The 16188-nt window shown below is 39.2% G+C and overlaps 2 protein-coding genes across 3 annotated transcripts in view; one reads left to right on the top strand and one right to left on the bottom strand.

Annotated features, from left to right (window-relative positions):
- Positions 1-16188, bottom strand: part of LOC133613543 (gap junction alpha-8 protein-like) — an 89056-nt gene that overhangs the window by 52398 nt on the left and 20470 nt on the right. The gene's annotated exons all lie outside the window — the stretch shown is intronic.
- Positions 3436-16188, top strand: part of gja5a (gap junction protein, alpha 5a) — a 32188-nt gene continuing 19435 nt past the window's right edge. The window contains exon 1 of the mRNA XM_061971158.1: positions 3436-3501. The gene's annotated coding sequence lies outside the window, so the exon portion shown is untranslated. The remainder of the gene's footprint in view (positions 3502-16188) is intronic.

Below are 16188 nucleotides of genomic sequence, written 5' to 3'. Positions count from 1 at the left end.
TTGTGCACCAGTATTAAAACATGGTAACACTTTAGTATGGGGAACATATTCACCATTAATTAGTTGCTTATTAACATGCAAATTAGTAACATATTGGCTCTTAACTAGTCATTATTAAGTACTTATTAATGCCTTATTCGGAATGGCCTTATTAGAACCCTAACCCTCTAACCCTGGCCCTAACCCTCTAACCCTAACCAAATAACTCTAAATTAAGTCTTTGTTACTTAGAATATATGTTCCCCATACTAAAGTGTTACCAAAAACATATAAATTTGTCTTGAATTTGAAAAAAAAAAAAACATTTTATTTTTCACTAAAGAAGGGGTCGGTGAATGCGCATATGAAACTGGTGGGGTTCGGTACCTCCAACAAGGTTAAGAACCACTGCCTTAGACTTAATCTCAGTGTATCTACAATGCCTTTAAACTTTAAGTCACAGCCGATCTGGGATTGAACAAAAAACTAAATAAAGCATGAATGAAAACTTTTCTATGTATTAACTACCTCATTTGTTATTTCTACATATTAATCCCGTACTAACGCAAACCATACAAACTGAGGTATACCACTAGTCAAGAGGGTTGAGTTCCTTCCTGCCTTCTGGGCATCACTGTGCATTGATAGAAAAATAAAAGCAGTGCAATGTGTGAACAAATTTCCACAAACCAAAAATAAAAACTTAAAAGACTGATAGTATTGCAGTAAATCACACACAGTTGACTTTTTTTTTAATTTGCACAGAAGACAATAATTTTCACAGAACTATATCAATGTGCAGTGTCTCATGCAGCATTTTAAGTGGGGTTACTAATTGTTTATTTTACTCCTGTTTGTTTTATGTTGAGTCGAGGGGGAGGAGTCCCAGCCCCGCTTTAGCGTGCACCTCTTGCTTGGTATACTTGCCCGCCCCGGTATAAACTATTTGCTTGCCTCACAGAATTACTATTGCGACATCCAGTGGACACATTTAGATCTGCAGTTTCTTTAAGTTAAAAATGCAGCTCAATTTTTTACACTGAGCAAACTCGTCTCGCGGGGCGGATCGAACCTGTTCGCGGGCCCGATCCGGCTGCAGGCCGTGAACATGTTTCTCAAGAGACAATACTATAGAAATGAAACGTCGATATACTTTCGAGTAGTCAGTGTACAGCTTGCACAGCAGTATGCGTCAATACAGAAAGCGACAATAGAAAGCCATTATTGTCCAAATAGATTTATCTTGCCTATAGTCAAGCATGGTGGCGGTAGCGCCATGGTCCAAGGCTGCATCCCAGCAGGCGCAAGACATTACAACAACATTGAGAACTTGCTGAATTAGGTCCCGTTGAGCAACTTAAACATAAACTTAAAACAACGTGTAATTGTAAATAATGTAAATAATTAAATGTGATGATCTTGTGTGATGACTGTATTATGATGATAGTATATATCTGATAGTATATATCTGTATCATGAATCAATTTAAGTGGACCCCGACTTAAACAAGTTGAAAAACTTATTCGGGTGTTACCATTTAGTGGTCAATTGTACGGAATATGTACTTCACTGTGCAACCTACTAATAAAAGTCTCAATCAATCAATCAAACGTGCTTTTTGACAACGTTTAATCAATGTTGGGTTCTGACATTGAGCTGTGGTTGTTGTGTTATAATTCTCCTGCCTTCCCTTTTATTTTGTGCCTGCATTTTTCCTATTGTGCCTATTTTTTCAGTTCACCCTTCCTGGTCGAGGGGCGGACCTTGAGGCACACCTGCAGCTAATCAGTTCATGGACTATTTAAGTTTGGCACTGACGGCTGTGCCTTGCTGACTATTGTTTCCTGTTCCTTCCACGTCGCATGCACATGCTTGACCTCCAAATCCCGGTTCGTTTTTTTGCCCTTATTATTCATCTTACCTCAGTGTGTTTTTTCTGTCCTCCCTGAGGTGGAGAAGATCTCTATTGTGGACTTTTCCTTAGCTCAGTCTGCCGACCGCTGAGGTTCCTGCTTATTGGCTGTATTATATGGTGTGCGTTTTTTGCCCCATCACCTTTTGTTAACCTTTTCGGACTTTTTTAAAGACTCTCCTTTTATTGATTGCAGATTGCCTCTCGTCTCTGCATTCTGGGGTCCACACCTTGACCCAGTCATAACAGTGGTTCATTCTGGTAAACATACATTTCAACATGTACTGTGCCATCCAGAAGCAGAACATGAGCATTGCGCTGTTTAATAACATTTTCTACACTGCTACTGCGTTATTGTGAAGTGAATTATATTTGTATAGCGCTTTTCTCTAATGACTCAAAGTGCTTTACAATGTGAAACCCAATATCTAAGTTACATTTTTAAACAAGTGTGGGTGGCACTGGGAGCAGGTGGGTAAAGTGTCTGTCAGAATAATTGTATCTAAGTTATCACAAAACTTTGTGTTTCAATGAGTTCCCGGCGAGCAGACAAAAACTGTCTTTGATCTTACCAGTCAAAAGACTTGTAAAACTCCACTGTGTAGGATGGGAAGCGACATGAAGGTGTCGGTTTCTTTTATCTATTGTAATACACAGGAAGATTTTGTCTTGGCCCGAGATCTACAAAGCAGAGAGGAAGCAGGACCTGACCCCCCTCCAGGCACCTTTTCTTTGAACTGTTTTGTAACCAAAGGCGACGGCTGTTTACGACCCCCCTTCCTTTAGAAACAGCTGTTGCCATGTAATCAGGGAAAATCCAAATAAAAGAGAAGGCCTACAATCTTTCGTCAGAGCGTGGTGGGACACTGTACAAGGATACAGGTCTACGCGTTTCTCCTCATTGAGCCAAATTTAATTATGTCTCTGTTTAATTCCTTGATTCTTGTCTGTTTAATATATGTCATCTGTGTTTGAATCTGACAGTCTTGCCCAAGGACACAACGGCAGTGACTAGGATGGCAGAAGCGGGGATCGAACTTGGGACCCTCAAGTTGCTGGCACGGCCACTCTACCAACCGAGCTATACCGGTCATATATAGTACACATTTTAAACACATACATCCTTCTGGGTGCACATGCATGTGGTGTAGTGGCATTGCCAACTAGTGGCGTGGCGTGACATGCCTTCTCTGCCATGCTTGCAGGTCTACGTGGATGAACGTGTTTTAAACCAGGTCTGTGGTGAAAAAACCCATTTGTTCAAAATTTGTTATGTAAACGTCTCAAAACTCAAGTGTAAAGAACCAGTGTGGAAGTTTGCTCCTGGCCATCCCGGCAAACAATTCCTCTCTTATAAGCAGTAAAGAAAATAGAGCACCAGGGATGTAAGAAGAAAGGGTGTCGAGGTGGTGGGGTGGGGGGTGGCAGGTTCGAGGAAGAGGAGGAGAGAAAGAAAGGCAGGCCTTGTTGGTGGGTGTGTTCACTTGTGATGCCCCCTTGCTTTTCTTCTCATGCCCCCCCATGTGAGGAGGAAGAGTTTGGTACTGGGACTGTCGCAAAAGCTTAAGAGGAACTTCTAGTGGACTTAAGGCGATTCTAAATAAGCGAAGGTAAGATAAAACATGCTGAAGGATGCAATAAAGGAGCATTCAGGGACAGTAGTGTTGGAGTCTATAGTGACTTTTCATTATAATATCTCAAAGGCACTTCATTGTGCAGTACAAGCTTTCTTAATAAGACAGTGTGTCCCAATGTTTGACTGTTACTGTACACGTCCACTAACTTCTGTAAATAATATTACAATAAGAACTTTTGGGACTCGGGTACTAACTATCATTATTATTGTTATTATGTCCCAGTGTGTAATGTTGTGCATGCGTGCGTGTGAATGTGAACATAATCATTATGAAATGATGAAATTTGATTTGCACTTGATTTTTATATATACTGTATCATATTTTATTTTATTACATTAAATCTATAAATATAAATAGATACAATGTGTTTTGTTATGCATTATCATTACTATTGGTTATTATATCATATTTACAATAACTAATGATAATATTATTACTATTAATCCAAATATTTTCTCCACAGGCCATGTAGATAGTTGGCTTTTTTTCCAGGAATGACTTTCTTCAGGCGTTTGATTGGCTAAAATAGTCTTGTGTGTGTCTGTATATGAACATACAGTAAATAATGAGGCACTTATGTAAATACAGTACAGTACTTGCAACATTTGATCCAAGACAATTAAGATTATTTACAAGACTTAATTTAAATTTTTAATTTATCATATTTTATTTTATTAAGTTCAATCTATACATATAAATAAATTAAAAGTTGTTTTGTGATGCATTATTTATTTTTACTTATATACTGTATATTATAATAGTAATAATAAATGTTATTGTATTATTAATATTTGTATTATTATACTAATAGTAATGATAATAATAATTATACTCCATAAAAAAATAATTTAATGTATTTATATTTATAGATTTAATGTAATAAAATAATATAAGGTACAATGAAAAAAACTCAGTAAATATCTAAATTGAGTCTTGTAAGGACTATTAATAATAGTCTTGGAACAAATGTCTTGGATTATTATTATAATATTGTAATAATAATGATAAAATATTAATATCAATCCAAATATTTTCTTCATGGACCATTGTAAATATTTGGCTTTAGTTACTTTCTTCAGGCTTCTGATTGGCTAAAACAGCTTTACAATTTGGTTAGAGCACTACATTATTAATACATTTTTGATCAAACATTGGGATACATGTATTGAAGTTACTTTTCAAAATGTGCTTAAATAAGATACAAAATAGAACAGCTATTGGAATCATTAAAAAACTGATCATGTTTAAAATATTATATAAATTAGGGGTGTCAAAATAAAAATCGTTTTTCATATTCGCCATTCTTACTTGTAATGATTCTTAACTGATTTAAATAGATATATTAAAATATATCTATTTCATTTTTTTTAACCTGTCCTTTAGAAAAGAGAGGTGCTGGATACTTCTCTTGTTGCCTTATTTGTATTTGACTTTATTAAATGTTTGGGTAGTATTTTCTTCAACAAAACCGGTTTTATTTTAAGTAATACAGAAATTTATCGAAGCTGTTTATCCATTTCATGGAGGAATGTGGTCAATCAATGGAACTGGCACCCAATGTTATTAAAAACGTATCCATTGTGAATCGAGAATCGTTATGAATCGAGAATTTATTCTGAATCGAATCGTGCGGTGCCCGAAGATTCCCAGTCCTAATATGCATACAATATTGCTACATTTCATGATGCTTATTAGAAATACTTCATGATATTGTTTTTATTGACTGCCACAGTAAGCCTTGTAGATTCCTTTTCATTCGCTAGTATATAAGAATAATTATCAATAACTGATCAAATCGAACCTATTTTCTGATAAGGGTTTAAGACCCAGCTGGTTTGCATGTAAAAGTAGCGCCTCTGAGCCGCCGCATGCAGCTGAACAATAGCTCATCGCGGGGCTGCTGGTGTGTGATGACGAGCCAGGCGTCCATTTAAGGAAGCAGGCCTCCGCTAGTGAGACTGATAAATGGACGTGGGCCTGCGTGTGATGCCAACAGGTGACTCATTGCAGCGGGGAATAGTCGTCTCTCCCAAGCACTCGACCCGCCCTGAGTAGCTCACACTACACCTAAGTGACGCCGCCACCGAGCAGCTAAAGTTAAACACACTCATCCTTGATAGTAATCCTGGCACTGGTGGCTGAAATATGCCTGCCACCCCTGCAGCCTCGCTGCCTCACAGCTGCTGTGCTGGGATTGGCATGTCAGCATGCTTTAAAATATATATTTACAACACTTTATTCGCTGGCTTTTACTTCGACATGTATTGTACAAAATACAGACTAGTGAATCTAAATTATTGTGCAGACATAAACTAATCTTTGTCATTCAAACAGTTATGGGCGGGACTGTCGTATGCCAGATTTTTCATTGGCCTGTGGGGCACTAATGATGGGGTCTTTTGAATTCTACCTAGCAACAAATGCAAACAAAATGTGATGTAGGAAGAAACAATCACAACAATCACCTATCCTTCTAAAAATGATGTTTCTTTAAGTAATATTACAGCCTAAGGGAGTCATATTAAGATTTTTTTCCTACATCTAAAACCCTTTCCTTGTTGTCTACATAACATGTAATGCAGTGTGTTTCCCGTCTAGGCCTTCAGTGATGTCCTACTTAGTCCGACTTCAATAAATACCTCTCAAAACACCATAATTTATGTCGCCAAAATGCTATAAAGAAACACACTTCTGCACTACTGGGCATTGAATCAACTCAATTTGTCAGTAGTGTACAAAAAGGGCTATTTTTTGGCGCTTTTTAAAAACAATAAACGTTCCTATTTGTGATGTTAAGTTCCTGTTATGCGCTGTTATACAGTATATGCCTTGAGCTCTTATTTTGAAGGCGCCAAGAGCGGAAGTGATGACATGTTGTAGTGGAGCGGAGGTTTTTGAAAGAAGGTAAATAAAGTGGTCCTCGTGTAAACTGGAGCCTCCGTGTTTGTTATTTTGTAGTTTCATACAGTATAGGCGACATTTATAAACCCTCGGTTACACTTTTTTGAATAGATTCAATCTTGCACGTGGAAAGTTTAAGTGAGGGCTTTAGTTGATATAACACTCCCGTCAGGGGGTTCATTAATCCAGCACAACAGCGGCGAATGGACTTTATTTATAAGTAAAGGTAAGACCATAATAACGTTTTTTTTTTACTAAATGTGCTTTTTTGTGTGCTACAGTTTGTATGTGTAAAGTTAAAGTTAAGTTAAAGTACCAATGATTGTCACACACACACACACACACTAGGTGAAATGACATTTGTCCTCTGCATTTGACCCATCCCTTGATCACCCCCTGGGAGGTGAGGGGAGCAGTGGGCAACAGCGGCGCCGCGCCCGGGAATAATTTTTGGTGATTTAACCCCCAATTCCAACCCTTGATGCTGAGTGCCAAGCAGGGAAAAATGCTGGTATGAGCTTTTAAACATAACCCGTTAACTGCTGCCAATCAAATGGTGAATAAGATACTCTTTAGGGTTCATATGTTTGTAAACCTGACTGTGATGAAGTCAGTGCCTCACCAGCCATGAACCTCACCGCACGTCACTGCTTGGTACTGTCAAAACAAAAAAAATTGTAAAAAACATTGAATGTGAAAAAATATATTTGAACTCGCAATACCGCTCGTGGTTGGTTGATTTGAGTGGAAGTGGCAGGCAAACCGTTATATCTGCCACCGAATCAATGTTTTTACTTTGTTGGTTAAAAAAGTGAGTACCGCTGATTTCTCCGCTGGCCGGGTATGGCTCCGGTGCTACTTTTTGCTTTCGGAAACCACAATTTGTGATTGGATACCTGGGAGTGACAAGTGAGTATCCAATCACAGTCACGTTCAACGTAAGACTACTGTCAACAACTTGTGATCTGATCGGCTGTCGCAACTGTCTGTTAACTGAATGTCCTCCATTCGTTAAACTGCACAGCCACCGCTAATGTTGGGTCAGAAGGCCTCCGGCAGAATTCATACAGCGCTGGCAACACGTTAGCTGAATTCTGATTGGATAAAAGCTCTAACTTAACAGAGCAACACTGGAGCCTAATATGACATGAAGAGTATATGATGAATATGTCAGGTTCAAACACTGATGGCATCTATTAAACAAGACAAGAAGCAAGGAATTAAACAGAGACAAAAGTCAATTTAGCTCAATTGAGGAGAAACGCGTAGACACTGTACCCTTGAACAGTGTCGTCCCACGCTCTGACGAAAGATTGTACGCCTCCTCTTATTTGGACTTTCCCTAATTACATGGCAACAGCTGTTTCTAAGGGAGGGGGGTCATAAACAGCCATCGCCTTTGATTAAAAACAGTTCAAAGAAAAGGTGCCTGGAGCTTGCGTCAGGTCCTGCTTCCTCTCCGCTTTGTAGCTCTCGGGTCAAGACAAAATCTTCCTGTGGATTACAATAGAAGAAAGAAACCGACACCTTCATGTCGCTTCTCATCCTACACAGTAGAGTTTTACAAACCTTTTGCTTGGTAGGATCAAAGACAGCTTTTGTCCTCTCGCAGGACGAGCTGAACTCAATGTAACAAGGTTTTGTGATAACTTAGATACAATTATTCTGACAGCATACTTTTATATATTTATGGAAAGTCAATTAAAAATAAAATTAACTTTTCTTAATTAATGATCATGATTTATGTTAGGCCAGCTGAGAAGGCCTTGCTGGCCCTGAGGCACACCACTGATGTAATGGTGGTTCTTTGGTCAAAATTGTGCAAAAATTATGTTTTACAGACCGTTTTCAAGCTGCTTTCTGAACATATCTTCAGGGTGCGTCTCTTTGTAGGCGGTCTTATTTACGTGCCTCCACTTTGTCAGCGTCTTTTCCCCGTCAGCCATGTTGTAGTTTTTAACGCTTCCATATGGGTTCTACTGACAGATGTGAGTTGGGACTATACGCTACTTTGTATTAGAAAATGCAGTAGCAAAAGATGCATGTGTATGTACGAGGCAGTCTGCCCCACAACAAGAGTATGGCGGAATAAGAGGAAACTTATTGACTAGAATGTCGGACAACAATGACAAACTGGCGCAAAGATCGTTGGGTAAATCTCTACCATATATGAACGTCATACTTGGGACAAACGTCACGAATGGGCAAATTTTATACGATTCGTTTAGAGCAGGGGTGTCAAACTTACGGCCCTTGGGCCGGATCATGTCCGCGAACAGGTTTTATCTGGCCTGCGTGATGAGTTTGCCAAGTATTAAAATGAGCTGCTTTTTTTTTTTAAATGAAAGAAACTGCTGTTCTAAATGTGTCCACTGGATGTCACAATAGCAATTCTGTTAGGCAAGCAAATGGTTTATACCGGGGTCAAGCAAGAGGTATACAGTAAAGGGTGACTGTGGCTCCTCCTCCTCGACCCACATGAAACTTAAAACGAGCCGTTTTATGTCTTCTGCTTCGAACACATCGTCATTTGGCACCCTTGTTACCCCAAAATGTGTCTGTAAAACACGAGAAACGTGAACTTAACCCTTTTGAATAGTTTTTACCTCCATTTCTAACGGTTTGTTGAGTTAGCTCTGATTCATACGTGGACATTACAAAGGAGGTATTTGATACCTAGAAGAGTTTACATGTTGTGTTTTTTTGTTCAATCCCAGAAAGACTGACTTAAAGTTGAATCCTGGCTTTGTAGATACACTGAGACCAAGTCTAAGCTCATTGTGTTTTTGAAATTGCACCAATTTCCTCAGAATTTTCAACAAACTGTTTTATCCAGAGGATTATTTGTGATTTGTACGTTTTCATAATGTGCTTGTTCTATATTTAGCCAAAGTAAAACAAAGAAAACAACCAGGAGTTGTCTTAATTTTTAAGTTATCATGCCCAGATTTTACCATTACCGGCCCCCTTGGCACAGGTGGGTAGAGTAGCCAGAAATTGTACTCAAGTAAGAGTACTGTTACTTTAGAGATTTATTACTCAAGTAAAAGTAAGGAGTAGTCACCCAAATATTTACTTGAGTAAAAGTAAAAAGTATGTTGTAAAAAAACTACTCAAGTACTGAGTAACTGATGAGTAACATACACACACATATCATATATATATATATATATATATATATATATATATATATATATATATATATATATATATATATATATACACACGCACACACACATATATACATATATACACACACACATATACATATTTATATATATACATACATTGATATATACAATATATAATTTATATATATATTTTTTGCCGTTTTTGTTTACATGTTAATAGTGTTTTAATGAATATACATGCATGTTTAACACATATAGATTCCTTTCTTTCATGAAGACAAGAATATAAGTTGGTGTATTACCTGATTCTGATGACTTGTATTGATTGGAATCAGACAGTAGTGATGACAAACGTCCACGTTTTCAAATGGAGGAGAAAAAAAGTTCCTCCTTTCTGTCCAATACCACATGAAAGTGGTTGGTTTTTGGCATCTTATATGTCCAGCTTCCATATTCGTTTTTATACACTTTACAAGAAATACATTGGCGGCAAACTCCGTAGCTTGCTAGCTTGTTTGCGCAGGCTTTCGGAGACTCTTATTTTGAAAGCGCAGGCGCGATGGAGCGGCACTTTTATTGTGAAGACAGGAACTGTGCAGTCAGTCTTTAGGCTTTTGACGGGAAATAAAAAATGGTCTTTTTTCCTTCACACTTTTGATTGATTGATTGGAACTTGTATTAGTGGATTGCACAGTACAGTACATATTCCGTACAATTGACCACTAAATGGTAACACCCCAATAAGTTTTTCAACTTGTTTAAGTCAAGTCATGTGACCCCTGGCTCTGTTTGATTGGTCCAACGTCACCAGTGACTGCATCTGATTGGTGGAACGGAGTGAACGTCACCAGTGACTGTATTTGTTGAAACGCAGGCACTATGAAGGTCTGTCTGACAGACCAAAACAAACAAAGCGTGCATTAACAGATCGATAAAAATTAGTAGCGAGTAGCGAGCTGAATGTAGATAAAAGTAGCGGAGTAAAAGTAGCGTTTCTTCTCTATAAATATACTCAAGTAAAAGTAAAAGTATGTTGCATTAAAACTACTCTTAGAAGTACAATTTATCCCAAAAGTTACTCAAGTACATGTAACGGAGTAAATGTAGCGCGTTACTACCCACCTCTGCCCCTTGGTAATAGATTTTCCTCCATGCGGCCCCTGAGCTAAAATGACTTTGACACCCCTTAGAGGAAGTAATGAAGAAAGGCAAAACTATTTTCTAAATATCTTCACCATCCCTCCATGGTTTGATGATGGTAAGAAAAGTTGGTCTTGCATAATAGGTCCCCTTTAAAGAGGAATGAAGTTGGTTATAATTTGGTTAATTGGGTGAGTTATTATGCAAAACCAACTTTTCCTTCCTGATGGTGCCTGATTTTGTGTATTTGTTATCCCCGTAAATCCAGAAAGTTTGAAATCAAACTGTGGAGGAATTGCGGAGATATTTATAAGATAATCTTACCGTCCTTCATACTTCCTTTATAGGAGCAGTTTGGAATTTGCTTCGACTTGTGACGTTTTCTGAACCGTACGTGCTTACGTAAGATTGTTCGTAGTACGCACGACAACATGCTTGAGGAACGACCCGGAGAATGGAAATGCTCTGTGGTTGGTTGTATTACCCAACACAGGTCATTACACAAACTTTCAGCCTCATCTGAAAAAGTAAGAAGTACCTGGCTAACTTTTCTGTTTCGTGGCAATGTGCCTTCAACTGTGAGGAAGTCTCTCATAGTGTGTGCCAACCGCTTCGAAGATTCCTGCTATAAAAACCTGCGCCAGTCTAAGGATGGATTTTCCGAAAAACTACTTTCAAATGGCGCAGTCGGGGCCTACTATGAATGTAATAGAGGACACAATGAAATGGTTAGTAATAACCAGTCAGGGCCAGCAAGGCCATCTCTGCTGGCCTAACATAACCAGAAATCATGATCATAATTAAAGATAAAAGTAATTTTTTATTTACTTTCCCTAAATATCTAAAAGTATTCATATTCTCTTCATGTCATATTACCCGGTATGCTCATTCCAGCGCTGTTGTTTTTAGGTTATAGAGTTTTTAATCCAATCAGAATTCAGCTAGTTTATGTTGCCATGCTGTACCAAATCTGCCCGGGGCCTTCAGAATCAACAATGCGGGCGTTTGTGCACTGTAAGTGAACAGACACAGAGTTGCAAGCCTCGAATTTTAACTTTTTAAGGTCAAGGCAAGTGTTGCCTTAAAGGAAGGCTCAAATTTTATGGCACCAAGGCAAACATTTTCTGAGGCTCCAAAGCATGCAAGCATACTTATACAGTTTTTTTTCCCATTAATTATTATTATAAACTTGTCAGCTTTTTGTCATTTCATGATGCCTTTATCCCTATGTTTACCTTTTGATAGAGGGATATATATATATATATGATTTTTTTTTTTTTTTTTAAGTTATGTAGATGCTGTATCGGGACTGATCCATTAAGAGTTTGAGCAGAAATATGTCATAGAGGAATTAACTATACACAATAAAACATTAACAAAATGTGTCAAATGTTTTTTAAAGTAATACCTTTGTGAGTAATGTAAAAAAAAAAACATGGCGTTTACTTTTTGATATCAAAATAAAACACAAAGCAGTTTGGCTAATGAAGATAAAGTCTAATAAAAAAACATGTTTTCTGCTTCAACGCCCCCTTGTGGTTCAGTACAACAGTTTGGCCAACAACAACAAAAACCAGGAGTGACAGTTTCTTCACCTCATTAACTCGCAGTCACAGCAGCTGATGGACGCTGTATTGTCAAAATGAAAGCAACATCGTGTAGTTTTTCTCCTTCGCTGTATACTTTTAGTGTGGGGACAAGTGTCTCCAATATTGTCCACACCTGTCTCCATCTAACAGCAGTGTGCTCTTAAACACACGGCAGGAAGCAAGGGCAAATGATTGTAGCGTCCCGGAAGAGTTGGTGCTGCAAGAAATTCTGGGAATGTGTTCTGTTGTGTTGCGGTGCAAATATTCTCCCGGAATTTAATTGGCATTGTTGTTTAGTGTGGTCCCACTATATGGCACATATTTATGACAGTGTTGGCGTTGTTTTTACGGCCATCCTTAGTGTGACATGTAGGCATACTTGCCAACCCTCCCGGATTTTCCGGGAGACTCCCGAAATTCAGCGCCTCTCCCGAAAACCTCCCGGGACAAATTTTCTCCCGAAAATCTCCCGGAATTCAGGCGGAGCTGGAAGCCACGCCCCCCCAGCTCCATGCGGACCTGAGTGACGTCAGGTGCGCAACACCACGTAAATCGTTGGCCAACCAAAAAGTAACCCCAGTACGCTATAGCCAACATTCACCAGGAGATGGCAATAGACAAACATAGATCACTCTATTACATTCCTCCCCTTTTAGAAATGTATAGAAGTTACTCAAAATAAATAAACAACCCAACCAAAAAATGCAGTAGCTCAATTAAAAAACTGTACTTATGCCACATTCTTTTTTTTTTTTTTTTTTGGACTGAACTCGACCCTCATTTGTAAATGAGGGTTAAGAAATCGGAGGTCTCAAGGTTGGCAAGTATGCATGTAGGCGTGTTGACTAAGTATACTCCGAGGGGGTGCATCTGGAGCAAAGTTAACGTTGTTAGTTCGCCATAGTTGATGAGGTTAATGACGTGAATGCGCATGCGCCTGACTTGGTGGTGCCCAGAACGCATTTACAAACTGTATCGCAAATTTAGCATTATGCCGTGGACAATCATATTATATATATATACTGCGAGCGCTACACGGAACTCTAACTACAAAGATGATGGTCATGTTGACTTTGCATTTTACGGTTTCGTTTTTATCTGTTGAGTGGATAATTTACAATAAAAAAAGGTATTGTGCGTTGCTACAGCATTCGTCTGTTGCCAGCCACAATCAACGCTGATTGGAGTAGCGGCAGCCAATCCAGAGGGCGCTTAAAGTCAGCTGACACATCATCTTTAAACAGTGTCATGTGTGACGTGGGTTACACTTGAATTGCTATTGCGACATCCGGTGGACACATTTAGAACAGCAGTTTTTCATGAAAAAAATTGCAGCTCATGTCACACTTAATCTTTTTTTGCGGGCCGTGGGCCGGATTAAACCTGTTTGCGGGCCAGACATGGCCCCCGGGCCGTACATTCGACAACCCTGCTCTAATGCTAAATAACTCAGAACCTGGCTAGGTGGCGATATGTTTACAGTTTATTTGGGTACTGACGCCAGAAGCAGACCTTTAAGGAAGAAATGTTCCAGCAGTAAGGAGACATGCCCATTTAAAATATGGTTTCACTCGTTAGCTGGACATGACAATTTAGATAAAAGTAAAATACGATGTGTATATGTGTGACTTTTCCATCTAAGGTGGCAACGTTCTACTGATGTCCTCCCTTCGTACCTTACCCACTAGACAATGTCAAATAATGTTGGCAATAAATGAATGGTTCGCACTCATTTTGTCATGGCAACGAGTCATCAGTGGCGCGTGTTTAGTATGCTTCGAGATGCTATCCGTCCGCTGCGTGTAAAGTCATAACACGATTGTTCCCAAGGCACATCTCACTGCGTAAATACTGCTTTTAGCTCACTGATGTTACTTTAAACACGTCCTAGAAGAGGGCAGCAGGCCAACAAAATGTACAACCACCCTCTGCAGTCATGTTCATGTTTATGTCCTTGGACTTGGACTGTACTTAACTGGTAACTTTTGTTTAAATCAGAGGTTAGTTACCTGTGGCACGTGGATCTTATTTGACACGCCACAAGCATTTAAACGTAACAAATAGGAAATAAGACGAAAATATGTAAATAACTCATAAATTCTTCAATATAAAAATACACTACAAAAGGTTTTTGGCCACCTGCCTTGACTCACATATGAACTTGAAGTGCCATCCCATTCCTAACCCCTAGGGTTCAATATGATGTCGGTCCACCTTTTGCAGCTATTACAAATTCAACTCTTCTGTGAAGGCTGTCCACAAGGTTGCGGAGTGTGTTTATATGAATTTTCGACCATTCTTCCAGAAGCACATTGGTGAGCTCGCACACAGTCGCCGTTCTAATTCATCCCAAAGGTATTGTATCGGGTTCAGGTCAGGACTCTGTGCAGGCCGGTCAAGTTAATCCACACCAGAATCTGTCATCCATGTCTTTATGGACCTTGCTTTGTGCACTGGTGCACAGTCATGTTGGAAGAGGAAGGGGCCCGCTCCAAACTGTTCCCACAAGGTTGGGAGCATGGAATTGTCCAAAATGTCCTGGAGCATTCAAAGTTCATTTCACTGGAACTAAGGGGCCAAGCCCGACTCCTTAAAAACAACCCCACACCATAATTACTCCTCCACTAAATTTCACACTCGGCACAATGCAGTCTGAAATGTACCGTTGTCCTGGCAACCTCCAAACCCAGACTCGTCCATCAGATTGCCAGATGGAAAAGTGTGATTCATCACTCCAGAGAACGCGTCTCAACTGCTCTAGAGTACAGTGGCGACGTGCTTTACACCACTGCATCCGATGCTTTGCATTGGACTTGGTGATGTATGGCTTAAATGCAGCTGCTCGGCCATAGAAACCCATTCCATGAAGCTCTCTGCGTACTGTACGTGGGTTAATTGGAAGGTCACATGAACCTTGGAGCTCTGTAGCAACTGACTGTGCAGAAAGTCGGCGACCTCTTTGCACTATGCGCTTCAGCATCCGTTGACCGCTCTCTGTCAGTTTACGTGGCCTACCACTTGGTGGCTGACTTGCTGTTGTTCCCAAACTCTTCCATTTTCTCATAATAAAGCCAACAGTTGGCTTTGGAATATTTAGGAGGGAGGAAATTTCACAACTGGATTTGTTGCACAAGTGGCATCCTATGACAGTTCCACGCTGGAAATCACTGAGCTCCTGAGAGAGGCCCATTCTTTCACAAATGTTTGTAGAAACAGTCTCCATGCATAAGTGCTTGATTTTATACACCTGTGTCCGGGCCAAGTGATTAGGACACCTGATTCTCATCATTTGGATGGGTGGCCAAATACTTTTGGCAATAAAGTGTATTTACTTGCAAAATCTCTATCACTCTTTACTTATATTTACTGCTGCCAGATGATTAAAATATTGAATTGCGATAGTCACAGTTTGCTCGTAGTTAACTCAAATGATAGATATAATTTTGCATCAATAAAATGTGTACCCAAGACGGACAATTTTCTACTTTTTAATCACCACGAGTGGACAGTTAGGTTTGTTTTAACTGTATGTTTTTTTAAACATTATGCTTTTTTTAGACAGCTCAACACAAAAAGGACATAAACATACTTTTAACGAGAATTTGAAAAAAAATGACCTGCAGTTTGTGGTGTCTGGCCAGAGTTTGTATTTTGTATTTCTGCTGTAGGAGCACCTTGCATTCAGAGGAAAAGCTACACTATGTTTAGATACCAATTTCAGGCATTATCAACACAAAATGTGGATTGTTACGATCACGGTTTGATTAGTCAAAGATGTTTGATAATGTAATTTGTGATACTTCCACCTGAATTTTTTTTTGCTGATATTCTGTACACCCCAAAGGGAATAAGCGGTAGAAAATGGATGGATGGATGGATGATATTCTGTACATTTCATG

Source organism: Nerophis lumbriciformis, linkage group LG13 (genome assembly GCF_033978685.3).
Source record: "Nerophis lumbriciformis linkage group LG13, RoL_Nlum_v2.1, whole genome shotgun sequence".
NCBI lineage: Eukaryota > Metazoa > Chordata > Actinopteri > Syngnathiformes > Syngnathidae > Nerophis > Nerophis lumbriciformis.
Note: the sequence above shows the minus strand (reverse complement) of the source record. Positions and strands in the feature narration are given on the sequence as shown.